This window comes from Equus caballus, chromosome 4 (assembly GCF_041296265.1).
Source record: "Equus caballus isolate H_3958 breed thoroughbred chromosome 4, TB-T2T, whole genome shotgun sequence".
Taxonomy (NCBI): domain Eukaryota; kingdom Metazoa; phylum Chordata; class Mammalia; order Perissodactyla; family Equidae; genus Equus; species Equus caballus.
The window spans coordinates 44,784,138-44,798,375 of NC_091687.1; the positions used below are offsets into that span (position 1 = coordinate 44,784,138).

The 14,238-nt window shown below is 36.8% G+C and overlaps 1 long non-coding RNA gene across 1 annotated transcript in view; it reads right to left on the reverse strand.

Moving 5' to 3' along the window:
• Window positions 1-5,602: 5,602 nt before the first annotated feature.
• The window catches only part of LOC138923954 (uncharacterized), a 36,989-nt gene continuing 28,353 nt past the window's right edge, over window positions 5,603-14,238 (reverse strand). The window contains exons 5-7 of the long non-coding RNA XR_011438332.1: window positions 11,981-12,140; window positions 10,836-10,966; window positions 5,603-7,555 (exon numbers count right to left, since the gene is read on the reverse strand). This is a non-coding gene — a long non-coding RNA (uncharacterized lncRNA). The remainder of the gene's footprint in view (window positions 7,556-10,835; window positions 10,967-11,980; window positions 12,141-14,238) is intronic.

Below are 14,238 nucleotides of genomic sequence, written 5' to 3' on the forward strand. Positions count from 1 at the left end.
GAAAGCTCTAAAATCCTTTAGTGAGGCATTCTGAAAAATGCTCTTTCAAGAAGATGATTCCATTATGGACTCCATGACTTAGCTTCTTGTGTGGTTAGTCACAACCAACGTAGCATGAATCAAGGATTGGACAGATTGATGACGCTTCTTTTCCTTGGGATTTTCAAAAGCATTTTATTGCCTCATTTGGGGCCTCTATCTGAAAGTTTACCTGAGAAAAAAAGATCACATAATAGCATTTGTCTGGAAAGGATTTTCTAAAACCCAATGAGTTGTTGGCTCAAGCATTTTGTTTTATTTTTCCTCCTAGATCAAAGTATTCACTTATGCATCAAGCACTCTAACCTACTGTGTTGTGGAACTTATAAAATGGTTTTCTACATAATTCTGTATGTATATATAAAATGTTTATGTATAAAATGGTTTCTAGAGTAATTCCAAGTACCTTAAATCTCAAATAAATTGAACTTGGGGACCAAAAAAGAAGATGGAATAAACTGTGAGTTATTCATGCAGAGAGAGATAAAAATAAACCAAGTGACCAAAAAGTAACTTCATGAAAGATCCTGCCCTGGTGAAAAATTATTTAAATTACAAGGAACAGAACCCACCCATACTAGCCTTTGCCGAAAAAAAGGGGGGAAGGAGATTAAATGGAAGGATTGAAAAGTCTCTCACAACGCCTTGTGCAGTTAGGTATCACCGTTAACAAAAATGAGCTCCGCAAGTGAACAGGCGGCTCCGTCTCAGGTATGGCGTGGCCTTTCTTCTTTGCTTATCTCATGATATCTGTCCATTTTCTTCCTCCTTCTCTGTAGATTGACTTTTTACGTCTACTCAGAAATGGCTGCTTCAGTATTCTTCATGTCATTTTTCATTTCTGCTGCTTAACAAAATGTATTAGAACCTAATTCCTAACTCTCTGGAGAGAGTATCTGATTGGCCCAGTTTGCTCCCTGTGTCCTCAGTTGACCCCAGGTCCAATGAGCAGTGGTTAGGAAGTGGCCCAGAGTTGGGATTTCCCCCTCTGACAGAGGCACAGGAGTAGATTCACTGAAAAGAAATGGGGGCAGGACAGGCCAATTGACCAATATGAATGAGCCATCAAGTGAAGATGCCAGAAGGGTGTGGTATGGACAAAGAGCAAGAGAGGAAGGTGATTACAATGCACAAAACACCTAAGAAAAGCAATAATAAAAATAGCAGTAATAAATAACAAAAGAGCGTTACTGTCTTAAATCTAATTATCCTCTACTATAATGTTATTTTTAGTAAGAATAAAACCAATTTCTTCTGATGTTAATTGATTCTGGAATCTAAAATATCAAGCTAGCAAGTATATAATTATGTTTATTTACATTTTAGCTCTGAGTTAGAATTTTGAGTATGCTGTGAACGTTGGTACAGGTGGGTATATGGAAAAAACACATATGGAAAAATACATAAAGTGGCCCCTGCTCCAAACAGCTTACTTTCATTGGGGAAATAGAAGTTTCCAAGGTGAAACGAGTGTAGAAAAACACAACTGTACATTATCTTTCTCATATATTCTCTATATTAGATGAAATGAACTGTAAGATCTATATGAGAATAAAAAAAGATAACGAGACTTCCACTTCCACTAATAGAAAGCCAGATAATTCAGACCAATGCTCACCCAGATGACATCTAGGAAAGACAAACACAATTTTTTAAAAGACCGACTTGTTAGCATCATATAGGTAAGAAAATATTAAAGAATTACCAGGCCGAGACTCAGGAGAAGATGGAAAAGCAGAGGCATAAGCATTTGGAACTACTTTCCCAGGGGCATCTTTTGATTCCTAAAGAGGCTGCTCAATCACCAAGCAGCACTTTTATTACCTAAGGGGGCTTGGAGGACAGATGATAAAGCAGTGCCCACTGCAAGTGAGGAATCTGGTACAACCCTGTGCTTAAGCCTGTGTTAAGCCAAAATGGCTTAACAATAGAAATAAGGATAAACCAGAAGTAAACTCTTCCCTACATGGCCTATGGCCCAGTGTCAAGTCATCGAGTTTGTTAAAATTCTGAAATTGGATTAAGGGAATACCAGACTAGAGATTACAGTGCCCACAGGTGCATGGCAAAAGCAAAAAAAAAAAAAAAAAAAAAAATTTAGAGGAAAGATAATATTACCTAGGCTTCAAATTATTTCTACAAGCAATTTTTCAAATAAAGTGTCTGGAATGCAATCAGCGATAACCAGGCAATGATAACACAAACAGTAATAACACAAAGAGTCAGGAAAATATGTATCTGAACCAGCAGAAACCATAGTCAGTTAATGAGACCCATTGAGGCTGGTTTATATCTTTGAACTAACAAGCAAAGACTTTAAATAGACTTTAAAATAACTATGTTAGTTGTGTTCAACAAGGTAATGATGAGATTGAAAATTTCAACAGAAAACTAGAATACAAAAAAGTTACTAGCATATTTGAAAAGGAACAAAATATAAATTTTAGGGCAAAAAATTCTAATAATTAAAACTGAGAACTCAATAGATGAGTATAATAACAGATCAGGCACAACTGAAAAAATCTGTTAACTGGGGATATAGGTCAAAAGAAACTATACAGAGTAAAGAACAGGGAGATAAATGAATGTAATGTACCAAAGATGGGGTAAGAGACATGGATAATACAGAAAAAGGAGCAAACATGCATTTATTTTCTTTCTCAGAAGAGAGAATGTGATAGAAGCAATATTTTAAAAGATAAAGGCTGTGAATTTTCCAAAACTAATGAAAGACATCCACGGACTTAAGAAGTCCAAGTGTGAAAGATACAAAGAAGTCCACGCCCAGACATATCCCAGCAAAACTTTAGAAAACCAAACATAAGGAGACAATCTTAAAAGCAGCCAGAGAAAAAGAGATGCCATTTTCGAATGAGCAATAATTAGAATAAGAGATGACTTCTTATTAGAAAAAAATAAAGTGATATTGTCAATGGACTGAAAGAAAATAATTCACTTCTATGCCAGTGAAAATATCATTCAGCACTGAGCTAAAGATATCTTTAGGCTAAATAATAAAAAAAAAATAGAAAATTCATCACCCGTAAAATTGTATTAAAGGAAATACCAAGGTATGATCTCCAAGCAGAAGGGCACGATCCTAGATAAATCCTGCAGGTCCAGGATGGAGTGAAAAATAATGAAAATTGTAAATAGGTGGGTAAACTAAATGACTATTAACCACATAAACGTGTTGTAATAATGTCTTATGGGGTTTAATACACACACACATGAAACCGGCAGAGAGTTAGCCATTGATGATTAAGTAGCTAGGAACTAAAGGTTTTTTCCTTTTTGCAATTACTGATTACAGCTTTTAGCTGTTTACCCACCATTGTTGACTGTGCTGTTTAGGTGATATGCTATCTGACTCCCACTAGGCTCCTATAGATAACATCTCCCTGGAGCCTGGGTCCCCATGGTAATGGGTGTGTGAGCTGTTTTTCAGGAATTAGAACTCCTTGCCCACTTCAGGCCAGTTAAGACCACCAACTCATCAACTGGGCCCACACAGATGTCCCATTAGGTGACCTTTTCACATCAAGAGGCTAAAAACTCCACCCTCAGATCCTGCTAACATCACCGTTTTGTGAACACGGGTCCTGTGAAGAGGCATGGAGTCTGACTACACCTGCGCAGATCATCGATTCCCTCTCCTCACCTCCAATCACCTCTCTCCACATTTCAGACCACCTTGCCCCCCATCCCATAAATATCCCTGAGTCTCCATTTTTTGGGGAAGCAGATTTGAGGCTCATGCTCTCGCTTCCTCGCATGGCTGCCTTGTGAGTAAACCCTCTCTCTGCTGCAATCTCATTATCTCGGTGCTTGGCTTTCTGGGCGGCAGGCAAAAGCGAACCTGGTTCAGTAACACACACACACACACACACACACACACACACACAACTGTTCTGGAATGATCTGTAGGTCAGAACCTGGCTCACTGGTTATCCTTACAAGAAATTTATTTAAAAGAGATGGCAAAAGTGTTTTGTTTTGAAGCTTATGAGGCATGTTGATAAACCGCATCCTTCTCCACTCTACTTTCTCCACCCCTCCACAAGAACAGAAGGAAGTTGCCTGAAGCAATCAGAGCTATGACTGGCATGTCTCGCTCTTCCAAATACACGTATAAACATACAATCCAGGAAAATAAGGCTATGACCGCCAGCCTTTGCTTCCCTGGGCCAGCAGGCAGTAAGCCACATTGGGAGAGCTAGCTGGCAGTGACAGGTATGCAGGGTAAGCCTGGAAACTACCCTGAATTATGTAGTGACTGCCTAGGTTGGTCAGGACACATCTCTCACACAAGTAAGAAGTCTCTTAAAGCACTAGACAAAGAAAATATAGCATTGTCTTTAACAGTTAAAAATGGAAGTATAAATGATTATCTGGAAATGTTTAGCAGTTTTAGAAGAGGAAATATACATTTCTACATTTAAGTTTGGAAAATCTTATTTATCAAATCACCAAAACAATATTGGTTTTTTAACCATATTTTATGTGGCTCAAACAAAAATATGAATTTTTACTGTTGCAATATGCTTATTAAAAAAACAGTCATCTTGCCCATTTGCAAAGGAATGGTAGGGATAATCAGGCCATTACTTTCTCCTTTTAGAAATTTCACTTTTAAAAATAAAATACTACAATCATTACAGTGAAAATATAAACAGAAAAATACAAACACATACTTGAACCTACAACTTCCTACCATCTTTCTGATTCATTTCTCCCTTTCTAAAATTGGGTTAATGGGATCATTTTCAAAGGGACATGATGGGGAGTACTAAAAGTTTGAAAAACTATTGTGATTGTTTAACAGGAGTTTATAGATGCTTAATACTAAGTCATAGGTGATGGAATAAGCATAACCTTTCAGAAATATTTAAATAAATTTTGGCCTAATGTATGCTTTCAAATGAATTAAGTCAGAAGTTTTCACCTGAACAGAAATATAATTGGACTAATCATAACAAAATTGATTGTGTTTTTAAATTTGTTAAACACTCCATGTAGATGAACTTCATTGAATTCTAGATAATAAGTGAGGAAAGCACCTGTTATCTAAGAAATATTCTCATATAAAAACTGAGGGGACAAATTGGTTAACAGTGCCTAGAGTGCACCATTTCAGTGAATGCTACACTTCTGTAAAGAATATTAGGATTTAAAATAATGACGATTGTGTATTAATTGAGCTCCCTGTTTTACTGAAATATTTAATATTTTCTGAAGAATAACACAAAAACGTGGTACTTGCTGAAGAGAACCAATAAAGACAGTTCATTCTCAAACTATCAAATTTTATACCTCTCTTGATCATCCGACTTCATAGTCACTTTAAGAAAACTGGCATAGACACTTTGAAATAGACAGAGACTCCTCTCTGCAGAGTTATCAATGACAGGGAAAACATTAGAGAGTGCAGAAAAGTTCTCAACAGCTACAACATTTTTCAATTTAAAATTCCTGCACTGACATATTGTAACCATGACAGCCAAGAAGCCCTTTCTTCAGTTGTACAATAAAGAGAGAGAATCTTTTAGCATCATAGCCAGTGAAAAGATTAAGTAATGAAACAGGACACATTTCTGTCACTTCTACATCTGCCTGCTGTGCAAATATACAGAGAGAGAAAGAAGCTGTCAGTTTGAGCAGCAGTTTCCAATCTGGAAGCTTTTAGGAAAATTGCAGGGCACTGAAGAATTACAGTTCACATTAGAATTGATTGGTGTCACAGTCAAAAGGGGGAAGATTTCTTGTCCTTTTGCAATAGGGATTTGTCTTCCATGAGCAAAGATAATCACCTTTTGTATTCACAAAATGGTTACAGCTAATTGAAAGAAATCATCCATTGCAGTAAAGCCTTGCTGGGCTCTTGATTTAGTACTCAATTGATTTTGATTTTCGTAAATGCCTGGCAGCTTTGACTGTGTTGTCAACATCTGCACAAGTAATAATGTTGCTGGATCAAAGTCGCTCCAACGTTCTGTCCTAGAAAGATATCTGGCTCCTGTTAATATTGGTAGATGTTCTAATTCCAAATAAAAGATTATTTTTCACTATCCAGGGCAGTATCATTAGAGCGATCACCTAGACAGAATTGACTTCTCATCTTTCCCAGTCAAGGAAGAAATGTTTGACAATAGCAGCCTCTTTGCTTGAATCACTAATCACAGTTCTTGGCACATTACTTCCTTCTGAGTTTTAGCTCAGAGCTAACAGAGAACAGCAAACCTATGACAGTGTCATTCAGCAAAGGAGGGAGAACAGAAATTGATGGGTCAATTTAATGTTTTCACAACTTCTAAATCGTTTACTGAGTACAAGAGGTTTTAGTAGTGCAAATCATTCAAGACAGGCACATGAAATGATGTCCAACTTCATTAATTATTAGGGAAATACAAATCAAAACTACAATGAGATATCACCTCATGCCTGTCAGAATGGCTGGTAATTAATAAGACAAGAAATAACAAGCATTGGAGAGGATGTGTAGAAAAGGGAACCCTCAGACACTGCTGGTAGGAATGCAAACTGGTGCAGCCACTAATATGGAACCTCTTAATCCCAAGTTTGTGTGCACCATGTGCAGTAAGCCAATCACTGAGACATGGGTGCTTGAAAATGGAGAAAGGTTTATTCAAACAGGCCAAAATGAAAAGGTGGGAGCATCTCTCAAATCCGCCTTAACAAGAGAAGAATATAGAGCTAAGGGATGTGTCAGGAGGAGTTTCAGAGAAACAAAGGGGTAATCCACATTTCTTTCACTTATGATAAGCCCCTGGGCAATCTGACTTCTGGGTGTCAATGGCAGCTGGGGGCTGGCTATCTGGTGATCCTTGAAGCCATTCTCTTTCTCTGTAAGACAAGCTTATAAATCCTTGTGACCCTTGAGTCACCCCTCAAGTTAAACAAGAAAACAACAAATTGACAAGATTAACTTCTTTTCCCTACAAGGTCAAAAGGTAATCTTATTGAATATTTACAGTAACCGTTAGGTACTGAGCATTAGCACTATGGTAAACAACATCTAGATTCCTCAAAAAATTAAGAATAGAACAATCATATGATCCAGCTATTCCACTTCTGGGCTTTTATCCAAAGAACACAAAAACACAAATGCAAAAAGACATTTGTACCCCTATGTTCACTGCAGCATTATTCACAACAGCCAAGACCTGGAAACAACCTAAGCACCCATCAATGGATGAATGGATAAAGAAGATGTGGTACATATACACAATGGAATACTACTCAGCCATAAAAAAAAGATGAAATCTTAGGGCCAGTCCGGTGGCACAACGGTTAAGTTCACATGTTCTGCTTCAGTGGCCCAGGGTTCACCAGTTAGGATCCCGGGTGTGGACATGGAACCACTTGGCAAGCCATGCTGTGGCAGGTGTCCCATATATGAAGTAGAGGAAGATGGGCACGGATGTTAGCTCAGGGCCACTCTTCCTCAGCAAAAAGAGGAGGATTGGCAGCAGATGTTAGCTCAGGGCTAATCTTCCTAAAAAAAAAAATTAAAAGAAAAAAAAAGATGAAATCTCGCCATTTCTGACAACATGGGTGGACCTTGAGGGTATTATGCTAAGTGAAATAAGTCAGATGGAGAAAGTCAAATACTGTATGATTTCACTTGTAAGTAGAAGATAAAAACAACAACAGCAACAAACAAACACATAGATACAGAGATTGGATTGGTGGTTTTGTGTGTTGAAACTTGTATCTTGCAATTCGTTTATTATTATTGCAAATTCATTTATTATTCTAACAGTTTTTTAGTGTCCTTGGGATTTCTATTAGCCATTCTGTGAATAAATACAGTTTTATTTCTTCCCTTTCGATGTGTATACTTCTTATTTATTTCTCTTGCCTTATTACAATGGCTGGAATAGCCAGTAAAATATTGAATGAAAATAGTTAGAGAGGGCATCCTTTCGTTGTTCCTAATCTTAGGGAGATAGAATTTCGAGTGTCACCATTAAGTACAAAGTTAGCTGCAGAATTTTCATCAATGTCTTTTATCAACATTAGGCAGTTTCCTTCTACTCTTATTTTCCTCAGAACTTTTACCATACACGGATTTTGAATTTTGTCAAATGCTTTTTTGCATCTATTGAGATGATAACATGTTTCTCTTTTATTTTTTTACTGTAGTGAGTTACATTGAGATTTGAACGATGAACCAATCTTGAATTCCTGGGATAAACTTGACTTGGTCATGTGGTATTGTCCTTGTTTATATATTGCTGGATTTTATCTACTAATATTGTTGAGGATTTGGTCTATGCTTATGAGAGTTATTGGTCTGTAACTTTATTTTCTTGATTGTCTTTGTAAGTTTTGTTATCATTGTTAGCCTGGCCTCATAAAAATTATTGAAAACTGTTCCCTCCTCTTCTATTTTCTGAAAGAATTTGTGTAATATTGATATTCATTCTTTCTTGAATGTTTGATAACATTCACCAGCGAAACCATCTGAGCATAGAGTTTTCTTTGTGGGAAATTTTTTTTATTAAAATTTCAATTTTGTTAATAAACATAAATTTATTCAGATTTTCTATTTTTTCTTGAGTTCATTTTGGTAAATTTTGTTTTTCAAGGAATTTGTCTTTGTTTTACCAAAGTTGTTGTATTAATTGGCATAAATGTGGTTATAATACTCCCTTACTATTCTTTTAAGGTCTGTAGTGATAATGCCTCTCTTTTTTTTTTTTTTTTTTTGATGAGGAAGATTGGCCCTGAGCTAACATCTGTTGCCAATATTCCTCTTTTTGCTTGAGGAAGATTGTCACTGAGCTAACACCTATGCTAATCTTCCTCTATTTTGTATGTGGGAAGCCAGCATAGCATGGCTTTGTGAGCAGTGTGTAGGTCCATGCCGGGGATCTAAACCTGTGAACCCAGGCCGCCATAGCAGAATGTGTGAACCTAACCAATATGCTGCTAGACTGGGTCCCCTCTTCAATCTTTTATTTTGATAATTTGTATTCTTCTCCTCTATGTTATTATTTTTACTAGGAGATTTGTTAATTTTATTAGTCTACTCAAGTAACTAACTTTTGACTTTGTAAATTTTATTCATTGCATGTTTTCTATTTTAAGGATTTCTGCCATCAATGAATTTTCTCAGGTTTCATTTATCTGAAAGTATTTTTATTTTATAGGATTCTGGGTAAACAATTTTTTTTCTTTCAACACTTTCAGAATTTTCCTTTCATCTCCATTGTCTCTGAAAAGAAGTTGCCATAATTCTTATCCTGTTCCTTGTTACATAATGTATCTTTTTTCTCTTTAGTTTTCATGATTTTCTCTTCATCTTCACTTTTTAGCAGTTTGACTACAATGTACATAGGCATGATTTTCCTTATATTTATCCTACTTGGAGTTTGGTGAGTTCCTCAGATCTATAAATCAAGGTGTTTTTTGTGTGTGTGGGGGGGGGTGCGTTTCATGAAATTTGCTATGTTTTCAGCCATTATTTTCCAAAGTATTTTATTTTCTGGCTCAATCTTACCCTCTTCTGATTCTGAGATTCCAACTGCACATATGGTAGGACATTTAGTATTGCTCTACAAACCCCTGAGTCTCTGCTTATTTTTCTTCAACTTTTTATTATTCTCTCATCTTCAGATTGATTAATTCCTATTTATTTGGTGGGAGAATTGACATATTTACATTGAATATTTTCATCCAATAGTATAATATCTCTTCCCATTTATTTAGATATTTCTTACACCCTTATATATTTTTACAGGGTTTTTTTTTTTTTCTGTAAAGATCTTGCTTCTTATTTGTGGATGTCTTCATTGACTTACAGTAACTATATATTTCCAAAAATTCACAATATATTAATAATGCTTTTCAAACACATTTACTTCTCAAACCGCTTACTCTGTAGTCTTTCCTGATGATGGGGCATTGATTATAATAAGAATTCCACAGCAAACAATTTCAGGCAACAAAACTAAAATTCCAAATGACAGACTGAGAAAAGTATCTACAACGTCTATCACAGAAAAAAAGTTTATGTCCTTAAAATATAAAGAACTCTTAAAAATTGAGAAGAAAAAAACCACTAGTAGAAACATAGGCTGGAGAAATGAATAAATATTGCACAAAAAGAGAAACAGTAATTTTTAACCATATGAGAAGGTACTCAAATTTGTTCATAAGAAGAAAAATGCAAAATGAAACTGCACTGTGATATCTCTTTCTCACTTATCAGTTTAATATAAATCCAAATTTGACAAATATTTTGTTAGCAAAGCTGTGGAGGCAAAACACTCTTGAATTGCTGATTGGGATTGTAAACTAATACAACCATTATAGAATAGAATTTAATAATATGTATGCAGCAAAATTAAATATGCAATTGCCTTCCTAGTGATAATATTTCCATGACTCTATCCTAAAAATACACGACAAAAATACAAAAAGATGTACACAAAAAATACATAAGGCTATCTATTCTTGGCAATAGGATTTGAAACAAAATAAGACTGAAAACAACCCAAATGTCTATCCAATGGAGCTGGCTAATGTCTAAATGAACTGTAGTACAAGCAACCAGTAGAGTGCCAGGGGGTTGTAAAAGGAATAGAGAATATGTCTACATATGTCTTTGGAGCAATTTCCAGGAAGTATGACTAAGTAAAAAAGTAAAGGGGAACAAAGTGCGTAGTACTATATTATACTACTGTTTATGAAATTCAGGGAGAGGAACACATGCATTTGCTTATACATATATGTTTTAATTGAAATGGTAATAAAATAAAAATAGTTACCTCTAGGGAGAGGGATGAAATATTGTAGAGAAGACAGGGTAGAAGTTACATTTCCCTGGGAGTCGGGTGCTCTGCCATATGTGCAGCTTCTTATCCCACCTAAGCGTGGAGTCACCCAGCCAACACCGTGGCTTCAGGAAAGAAGGGCGTAATTGAGATTCAATTCTTAAAGAAGGCATGATAGCATAGGAGAAAGTCATGTACTTTAGAGGCAGTAACACCAGGGTTAGGATACTGGCTTTTCCTTTATTGGTCAGTGGGACTTTGGTAAAGTTACTTAACTTCTCGGAGCCTCAGATTTCTCATGCATGAAATGGAGATAAAATTAGTACCTTCCACATAAGATTGTGCAAGGGATTAAATCAAATAAAGTAGCTTCACAAAACAACACTTCTCAATGGGAATATCAATGCTCACAGTCATGACCAGTTTGGAGGTGTGGCCAGAAATAAAGCGTGAAAAACGTGAATGATTTAACTGAAAATAATTTTGAGTAGATTTAAGATTTTCTTCATAAAGAAGGTCATTTTTGTAGTCAATTGTGCTTTCTTAAGGAGAGGGGAAAGCAGTGCAGTTCCAGGCCATTGGGAATTGAGCCCACGGCCAGGAGTGTGTCATGTATATGCATATGAACACCCATGTTTATCTTAGAGAAAGGATGTTGAGAATGGATGCTCTCTAGGCTAGAACTCAGAGGTAAAGAATACGTGAATTTTTGGAACTGGTCAGCAGTCAGGATGGGTCTGTGGATAGACACACTGTAATTACCTCAGTATTTTACCCTAACCATGGTGGTCTCCAAAGAAGAAGGAAACTCAGTGAATGAGGAGGGAGAGACATGAGTGTTGTCATAAAAACAATTAAACCACATAAGTTACCATTACATAATTAGCAAATTGGCTTTCTCTGGGACCTAGGGGAATTTCTCAAGTTTTTTTTCTCTCTTTGATGTTCCTCATCAAAATAAGGAAAATGAAAAAAATCAAAACAAGGAAGTTGGATTAGAGGCTCTCTAAAGACTCTCTCAGTTCTGACATCTTATGAGTTGATGATGTAATAACCCTGGACTTTTAAATTCCCATCTAGCACAGTCCTTAGAAGGACAGGGGAGCAGGCACAACTTGAAGATGAAGTCACTGGCTTACCATGTGGAAGTGAGGCTGTGGATATGCCATCTGGGGTGAAGTCCTACAAGTTCGGTTGTTATACAAATCTTTTCTGTGCAGAATTGTCATTCATGTTTCTGATGTGCGATTATCTTTTCTGGCCTTCAAATTTGAGATCGAGTTTCTGTTGTGTTTTTTCCTAAACAAGAGTCAAACCAGTCATCTTTTCACAGACTCATGTGTAGACAAGTGCTTGATATAAACACTTAATTTTCTTGCCAAAAAAGAAATACATAAACAATTAATTTCTCAGTGGTGGCATTACATGTCATCAATTATCAACTCTTTTCAAGAAAAAGGATGGACATTAAAGAATTTTATTTTGAGGAAGATTAGCCCTGAGCTAACGTCTGCTGCCAATCCTCCTCTTTTTGCTGAGGAAGACTGGCCCTGAGCTAACATCCATGCCCATCTTCCTCTACTTTTTTATATGTAGGGTGCCTGCCACAGCATGGCTTGACAAGTGGTGCATAGGTCTGCAGCCGGGATCTGAACTGGTGAACCCCAGGCCACTGAATTGGGACATGCGAACTTAACTGCTGCACCACCAGACTGGCCCCCCATCTGCCTCTGTCTTATATGTGGGACACCTGCCACAGCATGGCTTGATAAGCAGTGCATAGGTCTGCGCCCTGGATCTGAACCATCAAACCCCAGGCCGCCGAAGTGTAGCATGCGAATTTAACCACTACGTCACTGGGCTGGCCCTTAGAGAATTTTTTATGCTAGTTCCATTTAAAATTTTTATAATCATATTAGTCATTCAAATTCTACCTTCATTTAACACTGGTTCAGATTACATCTAAACATGGTATTGGGTTTTCCTGAGTACTCAATGGCAAAGACATTTTTCCTTTAAATCTAAAATAGTGCTTTAAAGGAATACAAGCCAAAGAGCTCCAGAGGAAACCAGCTGTGTAATATTCCATACAGCTCAATCTCTCTTTAAGATTGGTTCAAATGTCTCTACACTAATTTTCAAATGACTAGGGTATTCTATCCTCTCTAGGAGGCAGCAATCTAGTTACAATGGGAGTTGGCCAAAACATAATCCACATTGGTCCATGTGCCAGGGAGTCCTCTGGGACTTCTGCACTCAGGCTGAAGGAGTTCTTGAAAGATGCTCTCCACTGCCAGGGATCAGGGGGATCTATCCATACAATCACCCCAAATTTGATGGCTCCTCATACCCCTAATATGATTCCACTCATCCTAGAGTTGTACTTTCCAAGGAAATCACTGAAAAGGTCATTTTCATCATGACTTCTCCCACATTGTTCTCTTTGGAATACCTCCTTCACTTTTACAAAGCAAATCTAACCATGGTTCATATTGCCTCACTTTTAAGACTTACAATGTCACTAAGAAGACACGGTCCATGGATTAAACATATTAAATGTAATCACTTCACAGATTTCCTTTGATAAAGTAAATATTTTACATGTGTAATCCACAACACCCTTCTATTCTAAGGCGCTATTACATTAGTACTTAAAATATGAAGATTTTGTGGGAAATTATTCTACTTTCACTGTCAACATTCTCTCCTCAACTGCGTCAGTTGTCCACACTGGCAGGTTTAGGTTTTTTCCCCCACACATGTAAAAATTTTTTTATTGCTCATTGTAGAACATTTGGAAAATACGGAAAAGACAAGAGAAAATAATAAAAAGTGCTTATAATCCCTCTGCCCAGAGACAATAAATTTTGACATTTTGGAGTATTTCTTACTCTAATTGCCTATCATTTTACAAGTTTTCATGTACGTTCTTTAGAGCAATTGTGGTTTATGAAAGCTCCCTCGTCAGCTCTCAAATTTATATCAGGAGACCAACACGTTTTCCTTGACTGAAGTGGACTGAGGAGTTAAAGCATCAAGAAGGAGAGGAGAGAGAGAAAATAGAGCTCTGAATCTCCTTTTCAGTTATGAACTTATTACAGGAAGGAATTAAATAGCCCCCTTCAAAGTCATTCCCAGAAGCTTCTGTTCTCATGACCTCATTATTGCCTGATTCTTCTCTTTTATCATGAGAGTTCAACTATTAATACCATTGTCCAAGTTAGCACAGTTCTTTTTTATCTTACATTTGGATAAAATGCCACCTCCCATTTTATTTTGTGGCACCCAGGCTAACCCTCATTACTTTCCCTGATTCCTAGCCCTCTGAGCATCCTCTCCTTGCCACTCAAATCTCCTCCTATACTAGTGATTAGTTATGTCAGCCTTGGGCAGCCCA